The sequence below is a fragment of the Pelobates fuscus genome, chromosome 1, assembly GCF_036172605.1.
Source record: "Pelobates fuscus isolate aPelFus1 chromosome 1, aPelFus1.pri, whole genome shotgun sequence".
Lineage (NCBI taxonomy): Eukaryota > Metazoa > Chordata > Amphibia > Anura > Pelobatidae > Pelobates > Pelobates fuscus.
Window position 1 is genome coordinate 375866041 of NC_086317.1, and position 17134 is coordinate 375883174.

General features: G+C 37.5%; 1 protein-coding gene across 2 annotated transcripts in view; it reads right to left on the reverse strand.

Moving 5' to 3' along the window:
- The window catches only part of ENOX1 (ecto-NOX disulfide-thiol exchanger 1), a 597059-nt gene that overhangs the window by 568109 nt on the left and 11816 nt on the right, over positions 1-17134 (reverse strand). The window lies entirely within an intron of this gene.

The window sequence follows — 17134 nt, forward strand, 5'->3', positions numbered from 1 at the left end:
AATAAAAATAGGAACATTAAAAATTCCCAGGCAACCAACTAATAATTATTAGACCACTTGAGATGGATTGTGAAATCTTGACTTTGTATACAGGAAAAAAAAGCTGATTTAAAAAGTTAACGATGAGAAAACTGACACTAAAAGAACAGTATAGTCCCTGCTCATCCCTACCCACACTATAGCAACTCTCTCCCACACAAAAATAATTCAGCTAATCATTTACATTGCTAAGTAGAATTAATTTATAAGTATTACATGGGATAGGATGAAAATTCGATATAAACACAGGCAGCATACAACAGCAATTAAAATTCATAATCTGCCATCTACCTGTAGAAGCACATGATAGACAGGACTCAAGTCATGATAGAAAGCATTTGAAACAAATCCTATGCTCTCCTCGTGTGCATCATAATGTGATACACAAAGGTAAATTCAAAGCACAGATCAATAAAGAAGAAGTTACCCAATGGGGTTACTCTAAGCATTATCACCATGTCTGCTTGCTGAAGTAGCTATAGTGCCAGAATTCTATTTCTGCAGTGTTTTATTGTAAAACCCTCCCAGTTCAGAAATTTTTTTTTTAATAGTGTGTATATAACTTGACTGCTGGTTCGTGTCAATTAGCCAGCTGGAGATGGTTTCCAGGCTAGTTATATTAATTTTACCCAAGTTTTTAATGTTTTACTTGCAGGCTGCACACACAGCTTTCTAAACACATTTATTGTAATTTAAAGACACATTACTGTGAGTATTACTACTGTGGAGCTCTGTTATATACAGTCTGACACACCAACAACATGAAGTGAGGGACAGAGGGTTTTGGGCACAAAATAGGAACAGCCCCTTCTAAATTGGTACAGTTGGTAGGTATGGATCACTTGTACACAACAACGGTTTTCTTAGTCTAATGATCTGGAAAAACAAATCTAAAAAAATAAAAAAAAATAAAAAATTAAATTGAGAGGTTTAATATTTGCACAATAATGAATTAAATGCATGCAGTGGAATAATGGACACAGCAGTTATTCTCCTTCAGCAGTATTTTGGATGATTTGCATGCACAGTCACTCCATCACTAGGTTTGGCAGCAAACCTGAAGATCATTAACCCCTTTGGGACAGAAAAGGGCAAACATGACTGCCAAGAACCCAATATTTTTCAGTTTATCTGTATTCATTTAGAGATGTTCATTATGGTTTGTTTTTGTTTTTAAACCTAAACATACTTATAAATGTACAAAGAAAGATGTAGCTTCCGATTTCTTTCCTGAATTCAATTTGCCATGAAACATACATTAATTTACTGTGGTTTTATTTAAAAATGTATTCAGCCGTAATTCAAATTCAATCACTGCCGTAACAATTGATTCTGCTAAGCGGTTTTGAGTGCTTCCAACTCCCAGTGTGAAATATTACTTCCTGGAATTAACTTTATCCCCTGTCTAATAGAGCATTCCTCATACTGCTTTGTCATCAGCAAACTAGACCTGGTCCCAAACACATATACAGTGGGACCTTGGATTACAAATAAAAATCCATTGAAAATAATGCCTCGGTTTACAAAAATGTTTTCACAATACAAAGCAAGTTTCCCCAGGATGCATTGCACCTGGGAGGTTTATAGCACCGACCCCTGCATGCTGGAGCCTGTGGGTAGCACGTGGCGCCGAGTGTGGAGGTGTTGGAGCGGCTTTTGCATCGAGTTTTGGAGCCATTCTGGAAATTGTTTGCAGTTGTTTGGGGACTTTTTGGTGCACTTCTCAAGCAGTGGAAAGGTAGGGAGCTGAGCTTCGTCGTTTGCATGCCTTTTATTGTGTGTTCCGCATTGTGGGTTGGTTTCCATGCCAGCTCATTTTGACTTTTTTCTGACCTCCAGAACGGATTAATTTGTTTCCAATGCATTCCTATGGGAAACCGCATTTTGGTTTATAAATTTTTCTCAATATGAAATGTCCTGGAGAACGCATTACATTCGTAAACCGAGGTCCCACTGTAAATCTATTTGTTATACTGTTCCTTGCTTCTTCGCAACCCAAGCACTGTAAACATACCATAAGGATGCTTTGTCTCCAAACTAACACAATTCTAGATGGATGCTCCATACACTCTAATGCAGAGCGCAAGAGGGATCATATTCCAACAATCTTTATCCAGCCAGGTGTAAAACATATGAGGAACAGTCAGCTAAATAATGGGGCAAAATCTGGTGCTCTAGCCAGAGCATTAACAATCGGAATCTTTAGTTATTAATATTATTATTATTATTGGTATTTATATAGCGCCAACTATTTCCACAGCGCGTTACAGTATTATGAAAGAGGGAAGTTTAACAATAAATGAGACAAATACAAAATGTTACAGGAACATTTATGCCTACATTGTTGTCTCAAGTCTAAACACACGTTGTAGAAAGAGGGAACTAATGGAGAACATTACAAGTGAACATATTCCCACATATAATTCACAGACAATGAAAACAGAAGACCTTGCTTATAAATGCTATAGGTCAGGGTCAGTAAACAACCTGTTACCCCAATGGAAAGGGTATGAAAATAATCATATTTACTACAGAGGTTATTTATACAAAAAGTGATCACCTTCACCTCTGTATACAGTTCCAAAGCATATAAAATTCCTGTTTTTGAAGGTAAATATGAAATAAGGAATGCATCACACTGTACATATGTTTCTTGCATATTTCTCTCCTGTCAGAATGTACTGTGGATGAAATTGTATTTTACTGCATTTTGTTATTATTTTACATTGCATACAATCGACTGAAAGGCTTATTGTGCTTTCTTCTACAGAGATTTTAAAATATCTTATATTGCGTTTATACGCCGGGGGGGAGGGGGGGAATTTTTTTCTCAAATATTAGCTTATTTTGTCAGAAATCGGTTGATTTCTAAAATACCCAGGTGTTGCGTATTAAGAGATGTGACTACGTAAGTGTATATAATGCATAATCTCTGTTATTCTGACACTTAAGATAAGAGGACAGCATGTTTGTGAATGCAATTTTGTAATTCATGGGAACAAGGTCATGTCCACAATTACAAGTTACAGTCCACACACAGGATGTATGAATCATCAACTTAACGGCTAATTTATATTGCCAGAAAACACCTTCAGTGTGTCCAGTGCCCATAAAATGCTTTACAGGACCATAATCCATGTGTCTCTCCTGATATTACAGAATGATTGAGGACTATTTAAAAAAAAAAAAAAAACAGTAATCATGATGCATTCAAATTTTAGGTAAAAGTAGCCAAGTAGAGAAAATGCTGTTCTTCCACATTGGCTCTTTTGGCCTATAACTTTTTCCTTTTAATTTCTTGACAATTCCTATGTTACTGAATAAAAGTAATCAAGATGAATCTTACGATTTATACATACTGTACACTATACTAAACCAGATTTCAATCAGTGTACCAGGGTTAAGGAGTACAGGAAAGCAAATACGAAAAGAAAAAACAAATGCTGTGGGGACAATCATACCAGGGGTGAACTGAAAATCAAATCTAAAGCGATTACAGTGGAAGTGAAAAACATCTCTAGCTACATATTTCGCACCAGCTGCTGAATCACAGGCTCAGCTACCGACTAGGTCATCTTAGCCTTTCATCACTGTGAAATGAGTACCGTTGATAGGAGTAATAACTTCTGGACCTTCTATGACTTAAGTGAACTGATGAAAGCTAACTTACTTGGCTGAATAGTTTGATACTATTATTATAACTACTTTGGCCTGAATTCAGCAAATTTGGTTTGCAGTTCACCGCGACTTATGGTTTTATTGAAAGGTCCATAACAGTCCCCAGAGAATCCAAGTACAAAGGGCCTCAATTACTTGGCCACTATCTGTAGCTAGCAAATGCAATAAAAGAATAGGGATGACATTTGGGTTTCTGGCTGAGATGCTGCCATAAAAGAGATGTGACCTCAGTGGTTCTTAGAAAACAAACATTGTTTTAGCTCAGTGACACACTTCAATCAAATACAATTTAAACACATTCAAAGTGACACCTTCATTAAACATTTTGCAGTGTCCAATGGTCTCCAACTACAGTAAAGTATTTATTGTGGGCAGTTGAATGAAGCTGGTTTACTACTGGGTCCCTGTTTTAGCCATAGTGGACATACTAAAACAGAAGGGAGTGATTTTGAGTGTCAGGTTGCCATTTGCAATACTCTAAAAGTGTCATAGTCACAACGTGCCACATACAACAATTTGAAGCTTGGTTGTTCCATCTTGAAATAGTTTCAATAGTTTGTGGAAAGAAAAATATTACCAGGCTAAGTAATGGAATGCATGTATTGTTTCAAAGTAGTAATTTTAAAAATTAAAGCTACATAATACAATAATGTGTGAAGCTGTGATCTCCTGGCAAATTTCCAACATTTTGCTTTTGTTTGTTTTTGTTCTTGCTGCAGTATGATGTCCAGTAAACATCAGTAATGAGACACATATTTAATAACAGGTCTGGAGTATATTAGTAATTTTTCCCCAGTTTTGCATCAAAACTCAGAAAACTGCGTGCTAATGGAAACTAGCAAACTCATTTATATCTCCAGGTAACTGCAAATCCTTAATTGTAATCTTGGCCGTCTTTTATGCCAGAACTTAAAGAACCATTAAAGGCACCCAGACCATTTCATCTCAATTAAGTGGTCATGGCAGAGGCCCTGTAGATTTAACCCCTTAACGCCGTTATGGCGTACCATGCCGTCACGCATTAAATGGGCTTTAAAGCCGTTGCGACGGCATGGTACGCCGTAACGGCTTAAGCCCCCAAGAAGAGAGGTGTACTTACCTCCGCCGCGATCCTCTTCTGGGGGGGCTGCCTGAGAGCCCAGGCAGCCCCCTTCCGGCAAATGAGGCCTCGGGGGCCATGTGATCGCTCTCAAAGAGCGATCACATGGCCCCCTATAGCTGGCTGTGGATCTGCCAGCAGGGGGACTGTCTGAAATATCAGACAGTCCCCCTGCTGGTAGGAGGTGTAAAAAAAATAAATTAGACATGTGTAAAAATAAAATAAATATATTTATATATATATATATATATATATATATATATATATATATATATATTATATATACATATTATATATATGTAACGTCATACAAAGTGTATTTTAATATTAATATAAGTACATATATTAATATTAAAATACACTTAGAATGACGTTACATATACGGTATATGTATATATATTATATATATAATAGATGTACATATATATATTATATATAAATATGTATAATTAAAATAATAAATAAAATAAAATAAATAAATAAAATATTGAAACAAAATGTAATATAAATTATATATGCATATGTAATTTCATTCTAACTGTATTTTGTTATTAATATATATATATATCGGTAACAAAATACACTTAGAATGACATTCTATATATATCTATCTATATATAAAATACAAATAACCGCAAATATATATATATATATATATATATATATATATATATATATATATAGATAAATACATATAATTACATAAAAGATTACATTAGTATACGCGTAGAATTTAAATACCTATAAATGCATATATATTAAAATTCTACATGTATATTTAACCCCTTAAGGACACATGACGTGCCTGACACGTCATGATTCCCTTTTATTCCAGAAGTTTGGTCCTTAAGGGGTTAAGTAATCTTTTAACATAATTATGTGATTTGATTAATTAAAATTTGATTGACATGCCTGACAACACAGGGAGAAAGTGCAGAGAATTTAATTCACAAGCACTATATTTGACCCTGTAACTCTCCAAGACACCAAAAAACCTGTACATAGGGGGTACCGTTTTACTCGGGAGACTTCGCTGAACTCAAATATTAGTGTTTCAAACTGGTAAATTGTATTACAACGATGATATTTTAAGTAAAAGTGACGTTTTTCACATTTTTTACAAGCGAACGGCACTTTTATGGTCTATATTATTGTTGTAATATGTTTTACTGTTTTAAAACACTAATATTTGTGTTTAGTGAAGTCTCCCGAGAATAACAGTACCCCCCATGTACAGGTTTTATGGTGTTTTGGAAAGTTAGAGAGTCACATATAAGGCTTGCATTTCATTTTTTTCACATTGAAATTTGCCAGATTGGTTATGTTGCCTTTGAGAGCGTATGGTAGCCCAGGAATGAGAATTACCCCCATGATGGCATACCATTTGCAAAAGTAGACAACCCGAGGTATTGCAAGTGGGGTATGTCCAGTCTTTCTTAGTAGCCACTTAGTCACAAACACTGGCCAAATATTAGTTTTTTTGCTTTTTTCACACAAAAACAAATATGAACGCTAACTTTGGCCAGTGTTTGTGACTAAGTGGCTACTAAAAAAGACTAAACATACCCCACTTTCAATACCTTGGCTTGTCTACTTTTTCAAATGCTATGCCATTATGGGGGTAATGCTCATTCCTGGGCTACCACACCGTCTCAAAGGTAACATTACTAATCTGGAAAATTTCAATTTGAAAATGGAATGTTCTATATTTGACCCTGTAACTTTCCAAAACAACATAAAACCTGTTAATGGGCGGTACTGTTGTACTCGTGAGACATTGCTGATTACAAATCTGTGTTATGACATTCACAGTTAAAATGTCAGACGGAAATGCAAATTTTTAAAAAAAATCTAATTTTATCACATTTTTTTTTATTTTATTCATAATAAATTATGTTCCATATATGAATAGTTAATGATAGATTAAAGCCCTGTTTCTCCTGAACAAAATGATATATAATAAGTGTGGGTGCATATAATTTGAAAGAGGGGAACTACGGGTGAACAGACATATAGCGCAAATTCCAGTTTTTGTTTACGTTTTGTTTTGATCAGAACGTGCACTATTGGCTCCGTCCTGAAGGGGTTAACCCAGCAGCATAAAACATTGCTGGTTTGTAGAAACAGCTATGCTTACATTGTAGGCTTAAATACACCTCTAATAGTGGTCCGACAGCCACCAGTGTGCTTCTCCTGCAATGAGAGTTTCACATGATGATGTGACATCAGACATCCATAAGAACGTGGAATGTCATCAAATGCTGTTCATAGGAAAGCATGAGATAAAATGCTTCCATCAAATGCTTTTTGGAATTCTATGGTTTTACGTAACTTGAAGTAATCATTTTTTTGTATGACTTTATCAGTCTCTCACATCGTGATGGAGGAATTTTGGGCCACTCTTTTTCACAACGTTGCTTCAGTGCATTGATGTTTGCTGGCATTTGTTTATGCACATCTCTATTAAGGTCTCGCTACAGCATTTTTATCGGGTTGAGGTCTGGACTTTGACTGGGCCATTACAACACCTTGATTCTTTTCTTTTTCATCTATTCTGTTGTCGATATGCTAGTGTGTTTAAGATCATTGGCCTGTTGCATGACCCAATTTTGGCCAAGCATTAGCTGTGGGACAGATGGTCTCACATTTGACTCTAGAATACCTTGGTATACAGAGGTGTTCATGGGCGACTCATGTCCTGTGGCTGCAAAACAAACTCAAATCATTGCTTGACAGTTGGTATGAGGTGTTTGTGCTGATATGCTGTGTTTGGTATTTGCCAAAGGGGTGCTGTCCATTATAACACCTCCACTTTGGTCTCGTCTGTCCAAAGGACATTGTTCAAGAAGTCTTGTGGTCCGTTCAGTTGCAACTTTGCAAAGCTAAGTCGTGCAGCCCTGTTCTTTTTAGAGCAAAGAGGCTTTCTCCTAGCAACCCTTCCAAACAAACCATACTTGTTCAGTCTAGTTGTGCTATCATGGACCATAACATTCTGAGGCCCAGGGGCGGACTGAGCACTCGGGTAAATAGGTCATGGACTCAGGGCCCGAGGCTTTGGGGGGCCTGTCCCGGCTGCATTGCAGTAATGGCTGAGCTAGGGAGTTAAAAAATTTCCCCAGCCAGCCTGCACTCAGTAAGGGGCCCGCACAGCCTTCCACGGGCCCCAGCTGCTAAAAATTTAAACCCCCTAGCTGGGAACGCTGAGGGACAGCTAAGGAGCCTTCCCAAAGACCCCACTATGGTGCACCTCAGTGTACCTATTGCAGCGTGATTCGGCAGAGGCTCCAGGAGCAGGGCCTCTGATAGAAGAGGAACACAGTCACACTGAGCATGCAGGCAGCCTGTAAGACTGCTCAGGGCAGCTCCGTGCTGCAGGAAGTGACATCATCAGTCACAATGCAGAGTGAGCTGTTCGCGGAGCTGCCCTGAGCAGAGTTACAGGCAGCATGTCAAGATCCTGTGCTCTGGCGCAGTAAGGGACCTTCCAGGAGAGGATTTGTGGACCACCAGAGAGGTAAGACTCAGGGAGAAGATACATATTATTTTTAATAAAAAATTGTTTTTTATTGAAAATATGCTAAATTATATTATTACCCCCCTACAGCCCTTATACCACCCAAACCCTTACACGTACTATAAATGCTATTATCACCAAGCACCCTCTGTACCTTCTGCTCCCCTGCACCCTACAGCCCCTAACCCCTTGCTACCTCTGCAGCACCTACCTCCCTGCTCTCTCTAAAGCCCCTGTCCCCCCAGCAACATCTACAGTCCCTGCACCCCAGGCACCCACTACAGTCCCTACCACAACAGCCTTTAACCCCAGGCACCCTCTGCAACCCCTACACCTCCTGCACTTACTACATAGTGCACTTACTGCAAAATGTGCAGCACCTTCATTCAGCATCTCCACGCTCTGTATGGAGACTCTGAACACGTCATAAAGAAGCACTGATTCAATAAATCTCTATGAGGAGATGCTGATTGGCGCAGTGTAGGGTTTTGTCGTGCATGCACAATAGCCTTACAATAATTATTATCATCGCCATTTATAAAGCGCCAACAGATTACGTAGTGCTTTACAATATTATGAGAGGGAGGATTTAACTATAAATAGGACAAGAAAACTTACAGGAACGAAAGGTTGAAGAGGGCCTTGCTCAAACGAGCTTACAGTCCTATGGTAAGGCATTGGATTGGCTGAGATCATCTAAAATTATGGTCTCCGCCTAGGAGGTGGAGCAGGGGCTTGGCAGCCATGAGTTTGGTTGGCGCTGATAAAAGGGTGAGTAAATCACCATTTTAGGGGGGTCTATAAACACTTTGTATTCCTGACACTAATGTTCAACACCTGGTTTGTAATTTAAGACACAACATTTGGAGGCCTGCATACCCTATAAAACACATTGACACAAGTCACAAATACCCACGTATGCATACTGCAATCCTACACAAACACATATCAAAAAATACTACCCAGTTTAAAAAACAAAAACATATATTAAAATATACTCTGTATCCACAGAGAGTATACACACAGAAGCATACATTCCCTTTACATGTACATACAATCAAATGTATAGTACATCTACACCGGCATATATACTGGTCTGCTGAGGGCCCAGGTCCTAATTTTGCCCAGGGTCCCAGACCACTCTTAGTCCGTCCCTGCTGAGGCATGTAGAGTCTGAGATGTAACTTGAGTTTTCTGCAATTTCTCTGAGCACTGCACGGGGTCTAACCTTTGTGTGAATTGGCTGGGAAGATTGGCAATTGTCTTAAATGTTTTCCACTTTTGAATAATCTTTCTCTCTATAGAATGATGGACTTTAAAAGGTTTGGAAATAATCTTATAACCCTTTCCAGATTGATAGGCAGCAAGCATTGCTTCTCTAAGATTCTTCCTGATGTCTTTCGCCCTTGGCATTGTGTTAAACACCTAAATGCTCCAGATCGGTAAACTACAAAAAACATTGGCTTTATAGAGTTAGTCACACTTGCTGATGATGAGTGAATCAAGGGTATTTGATTAGCAGCACCTGTCCACTACTTAGCCTGTTAATGCCTATGGCCGCAGTAAAGGCATACCTACTTTATTTATGCTAAATATATCATGACACTGTGTAATATCTCTATGACATGTGTTGTTCATCTGAGGTTGTATTTACCCAATTTTAAGATGACTTATGTCCTGATATGTAAAACTATATGTTAATTAAGAATCAGCAGCAAAATATTTCAGGAGTGCAACAAGAGAAGGACAAAACGTGAGACATATGAAGAAAAAACCAAACATGTGGTTGGCACCAAGCATGTATTTCCATGAACTGTCACTTCAATGCCTGCACAATGAGGCAATATGATATCATTGCCTAATGAGTGTGTCTACACAGATATACACTTGTATAGCTGTGGAGCTCAGTTAGTATGACAGCAGACACACCTTAGATCAAGTCTCTACCAGCTTTTATATTAATGTATTTTTCTACATGTCTTTGGAAAGGTATGTTGGAGTCTGCTGATGCAATTTATAGTTCAACTAAATAAGTCACTCTTCACCCCGTGGACCAGATGCTCTTAGAGGAGTCAAGGAATATTCTAAAAGCTCAATTAATATTTGACTCCCTCTGACAACAGCTCCCATAAGGCATTCACCAACACGTCATTGTTCCGAGCAACCTTCTCAGCCAACACATGGAATTCTACAGTCTAATGACTCAAGGGGCTATTTACAAAACAGTGTGTTTTGATGAGTTCTCAAGTTTAACACAACACATTGTTCAAGGAATTACATATATTATTTTCCAACTTTGTGCATAGTGAATACAACCCAACTGAACTTTCTGTAAGGTTGATGGCATAAAGCTATCACATAAACCTTACATTTCTGACAAAGCTATAGGATAAATATTGAATAAATCCTTTTAAAAAATAATTACCTGCTTTTCTTTTTATTTGAAAAGGGTGATGCACATGCTAGTGCCTTATTTAATACATATATAATAGAGATAATAATAAATGGAACCTGTGCAGCAGAAGCATTGTAAAAGTCTGAATCCACAGACTAAAAAACCCTTTATATGCCAATGGTCACCAAGTTCAAGGTGTCTTTTTACAACGGAATTGTAAAAAGAGATGGAAACTAAATTGCAATATAGAACTGCCAATTCTGAATCATTCTCAGTAGGTTCTTGGGCTTGAAGAAATGTACACCAGACCACCTGCTGCTTCTATATTCAACAGTAAACCACAAAGCTTTACAATCCAAAGAAAGAGGACTGAATAATGGGATTTTTTTAAGGAAAAATAAATGTGACCTTTCTCAGCACAAGTTACGGCAGTGTGCATTGTGATGACTGTGAGATTTCAACGTACAGTGAAACGGACCTTTCAAGCACAATAACCGCTAGTTTGTTACAGTGAAGCAGGATCCTTAAAGGGAAACTAGTCAGCAGAACAACTACAGCTTAATGTAATTGTTCTGGTGTGTATAGCTTGTCCCTGCATGCTTTTTAATGTAAACACTGCATATTCAGAGAAAAGGTAGTGTTTACATTACTGCCTAGGAACACCTCTAGTGGAAGTCACTCAGATGGTCACTAGAGGTGTTTCTTGGGTCAGTGTGTTCAGCGACTCTACACTCTGTATTGAAATGCTAAACGCTCCTCAAAGAGAGGCATTGATAAAATGTGCAGCGTTGCGTTTTGCAGGAGATGCGCGAAATGTTATGATCGCAGCCAGTGTGCACTGATAATAAGGTGAGTAAAATTACCTTTTAATAATCTGACAGGGGGGCTGGCAACCTTAACAGTTTTTTTCTACTCTAGTGTCAGGAATACAGGTTTGTATTCCTGACTATCTAGTATTTCTTCGAACTGTACCAGTTTGGTGTTGTTTCTATGGTTAATGACATGGTGTCATTCTGCTAATCCTTAAAAATATTTAAGCAAATTAGAATGTGAAATGCATCCCAAGCAGAGTGAAGAGGAGGTTTTAAGAATGTTCGTTTTTTTTCTTCCAAAAATGGCATTGGAGTCAGTGGGGTATTCTGGTTTTATGCTGCTCTAGGCATGACAAAATTCAGGCTCCCCTCACTTCCTGTTAAAAACCAACATGCTCTTTGCCTGACAGACACACGCCTTCACTGATGCATACACTGACATACACTCACACAGTCATTGTCACACACACACTGTTTAACCAACACACACTATCACTGAAACATGCACACTCACATTCACTGACATACACATATACACTCACTGACAGAAGCACACTCACTCCGTGTCAAACACATACACTGTGACACACATATACTCACTGACAGGCACACACATACACAGTGTCAGACACACACATTCGCTGACAGATACACACTCTCAGTGACAGACATGCATACACACACTCTTTGACAGACACACATACTCAATGACAGAAACACTAACAGACACACACACTCACCAATAGACACAGACACGCCTAGCACACTCACTCACTGAGACACACACTAACACACTATCAGAGACAAACACACACTAACACGCTCACTAACAAACACTAACAAACATACACACTCACATTTTTTATTATTTGCTTACATTTTGGTGGATTCTTCCCTGGGGTCCAGTGGGTCTGGCAGGGCAATGCAGGTGGTCTGGCGGTCAGTCAGAAATGCAGGCGCACAGTTAAGATGGGCGGCAAGGGAGATCTGATCCTAGTCATCAGCTCCCACGCACGCCTCTTAGTGATGCCGGAATAATGTCATATTCCGGCGTTTGGGGGAGGGGTGTAGGGGGCTTTTTTTGCTACCCCCCTGAATCTGCGGCCCAAGGCAAATGCATTGTTAGCCTCTCGGTAAATACACTGCTGCATAGCCAGGTAGCACCCTCATTATTACAATAACTACAATAATAGCCTTTCACAAGTTAAAATTTAGCCCTGACCTGGCAAGTAGATATTTACTCTTTGTGAGTATGCTATGTATTGCAGTGGTGAGTAAGTTTTTCAAGGCCTTACACATAAAATTCTAAGCCCTGCACATTACCTTTAAAGAGGTAATTAGGTAATCTAGTTTTCCAATTTCCTAAATGTTTGCTCTAGGGATTGACAGGTTTAGTAGCTAGAGATGGAAAGCTTTCCTGATTTCGTAAATATTGTTTCACAGGATTCACATGCCCATGAGTACACTGACAAAAAATGCCATTGTTTGTAGAAAACAAAGTGAATTTTCCTAACTTTTTTTAAAATCACATAAATATACAATAGCATTGCAACACTCAATTTTTTTTAAATAATAATAACTTTGTTTGCAGTTGAGTCTTTGATTAAAATTTATATTTGAAAAAACAAAAATGTATGTATATACAGTATAGCATATGGCAGAAGTGCAGTATGTTAGCTTATCCTGGAGCTATACGCAATCTGGTAGTAATTCTGGTGTGCTTTATCAGATGCAAATGAAATAAAGAAATGCATTTGAAAAATATAAAACAAAAACAATATAATAAAAGTTGGCACATAAAACAAAAAAACAAAAAGTTTTGTATTTGTATATGTCATGCCAAAGCATGAGTTGGCATTTGATATATGTTATAAGTTGTTGTTGTAAGCTTTGATATAACATTTATTGTAGGCTTTGATCTTACACCAGGCCTAAGCCATAAAACTACTAAGATAACCATCACCAGAACTGGGCATAGGGCATTGTAAAAGGTATTGGTGCGTATGCTGTGACTTGGGGGTCTTCAAAGGACAACGTAATTTAATAAAATATGGAGTGGACAATAAACTGCCAGGCCAAACCCCTCTAATCCACCCAGGGGTCTGCCCACTGAGAAACAACTAGTTTTAAGGTGTATATTGAGGATGTTAGACTATCCAGAGAGAGATTTATTTATCAACAACTACTTGTAGACCTGTCGAATCTCCCACAAGAATTACATATAAGCGGTAAATATATGTAAGGATTTTATGTGTTTTCCTATTTTATTTTATGGACTGTTTTGCAATTTGTTATCTGTGTTTCTGTATGTTATTTATTTCCGTATTTTTGTACACAGCACTGTGAATCTTTTTGTCAGATTAAAGGTTTACTTTTTTGTTCTCTATGAGCTCACTCTTCTGTGGAAAGCTCAGGTAAACACGTAAAGGGTGTTATATATGTTAAAAGGGTTAATTATATATGTCATCAGTAAGGTAATGATGTGATCCTATAATTCTACTGTGTGAGTCGTAACCTAAGAGGCCCGGAATTAAAGTCAGGTGGTGGCAGTAAAGTGTGTACTAGGGTGTTTGTGTAGAACGTATTACAGGGGTTAATTTAGTGGTTGCCGGGACAAGCAACAGGTAGCCAGGGATCTGGTGTCATTAACCCTTTCACTTCCACACCTCCCCACTGTCTTGGCTGGGCTAATAGCCCACGCTCGTGACAGTATTTAAAAAAGAAAAAAAAAAAGTTTCGTTTTTTTTTCTCTCATTTTTTTTTTTTTTAAAGATTTTCACTGTTCTTAGAACTTCGATACTATTCACATCGTGACACTAACATTCACCATTACAAATGCCATCTGATTTACATTTCTGGGAGTCTGGTTTGCAATTTATAAAAACACAAAACATAACCTTACCTGGGAAGGTTCCAGGTTTGGCAGGTAACTTCTTGCACGTGAAATCTTCTCATACAGAAGGGAAAATGTGCATTTCTCCACGTGCCACCCTTAATGTCCTGTTCCTTTTAGAGATATCACCACCCCTTTTCAGTAGTTACTATTTCAGACAGAATGCCCTCTTTTTAGATTGCAAGGTGCTAGAAAAATTTAAAATTCTCAAGAATGCATGTAACTTAAAGGGAAACTTTCCTCTTCTGGGATTTTTATATTATTATCTATGTATCCCTTATATTTAGCAAATATGTACTTTCAAGGTAGAAAGTTGCATTCAGCTCTACCATGGAACAAATCATCGCCATCTTCATGGAACACAGTGGGGAAACAATGTTTGTTTCTCTTCCTCCAATGCAAACTATGCCTTGATTAAACTTAACTGTGATGTCAGTTACTGACAGGGCTATTTACTAAAGTGAAAACTGTCAGTAATTCAATGCGAATTTTAATTTTGGGAGCATCTTTGACTTAGTTGATAGAATCTTTCCAGTTTTGACTACTTTGGTCTTAAATGTAAAATTCACTTTGAATTCCCAAAAATTCTAACGTCAGTAAATAACCCTGTGAATATTTTTAGTTGTCATTTAAAAGAATGCAACATCCCATGAAAAATAGGTTAACACAAGTTATAGATTAATGGCAACATTATATGCAATGGTGTAATTTTCAAAAAAGTGACTGTTCCCTTTTACACACTGTCAAACAAAATCTGGGCATAGGGAGGAAAACCGGCACTAGGTGCACAGAGCATTTTTAATACTCGAAACAACAGTCTTAACAAACATGCACTTTGCAAAACATGACTTCTTCAGGAACACAGATTTAGCTTTTTTTTTGTAATGTAGTATATAATAAAATAAAAACAATCATAGACTGAAGCCTTATGCTCCGCTTGTCTATGCATATGGTAGAAGCAGATGGGGATGAATTCATGCGTCAAACATGTACAATACTACCTGCTAGCCTTATTGGTACATGAGCAATACATTAAACAGGAATCTTTATAATGAGAATATCTTCAAAAAACAGTACAAAGAAAGAAGAAAATTCTAATTTCATTTCTGCTAGCAGGCATAATCTGACACTTACATGAACCAGCTGACAATTGCAGAGTTAGATTACATTTATACTGGTTTCATAAACAAAACTAAAATGTAGTCAAACCATTCCAGAACAGATCTTCTTACCCGAGGTCCGCCAGGTACTGTTCCTAACCTCCACGACATTGACAAAAAGTCACTGCTTATGAGCTTCTGTTAGCTCTCCTGTGGCAGGGCTAGTCAAAGTGCTTCTGGCTCTCTCTGAAGTAGTACAGGTAGGGAGTGGTGCCTGGAAGACCTCCTAAACTAAAACAGTGCACTATAGTGGTTATGGTGTTTGGAGTGCTCCTTTAAGGATTAAATTGAATTTTATATTAAATTACGTTCATTGTATTCGGTCTATTGGAAAAAGAAGTAAAAAAGCTATATTTGTTAGTGATGTTCAAGGGGAGCATAAACAAAAGAAAATCAAACAGGTGTGTACAAGGTTAAAAACATAATGGCAATGAACAATATGGTTACAGGGTTAAGGGAAGGCTAGAGTCAGAATGATAGATGCAGAGATACTGTATATTGGCTTGAGGGACGTGTTTTATTCATCACAACAGTTATCACAAACTTGAAAAGGGAAGGTGAAAAGAACAAGAGGACAAAGATATTGAGGAGATGAATGTTCTGGGATTAAGGAAGGTGGCGTTTCATAAGCTGAAGAAGATGAAGTAAAGGTCAGAGAGAAGATAAGCAAGCAAAAAAGATCAGATCAGAAAATGTGGACACTTCTTTGTACCTTGGGTTGTCCTTATGCCATCAGCTAAGTTAAATTTATTTTTTATACTTTTATTTTTCTTGATTTAATTTTCTCCCAAATCCCCAACTGCACAACTTTGTTTATTTGAAAACCAGAGTATGTGACAACTGTAACACAACGCATTCTAATTTCTGTAACTGTGGTCAACAAGCATATGGAAGAAAAAGACGTAGACACCATGCTTCTTTGTAGAGTTTATAATGTTTTCATTAAAACTTCACATTAAGTTTCAGGAAAGCCCTTGAGTATTTTGTATTGTGACTTAACTATGTATTTATACAATTAATGTATTTATAATTAAAATGGATAGAAAAATTAAAGCCGATGAAGTATGATCCTCAACAGAACCCATAAGGGAAGACAGAATTGGGCAGCAGCTTGGGATGAACAAACTTTCTGGTACTTAAACCCTTACCTGCCATAACAAATCTTTTAGATAATTACATGAGTGACATGCCATTACTCGTTGAGGGGTTAAGCATTCTTTAACATCTAATCATCAACGAAACATAACATTTATTTTACAATACAGTTCAGATGTTTTTAAGATATTCATCTAAAACAGGTCAACCTACATTTTGTTACAGGTATATTTGATTTTTTTTTTTTTACATACATTTCTGAACCCAAAATGAATCATGTAATAATATATATATTATTTTTATTTTTTTTAAAGCCCATCAACAACCAAAAAGGAACATTGCCTAATGAATCGAACCAGGAGAGCCCTGAGCATGCTGGGGAATTTCTCTTCCACACATTAAATGTTGGAAGAATATGCTAAAAAATTAGCAATAATAACCAATTAGAA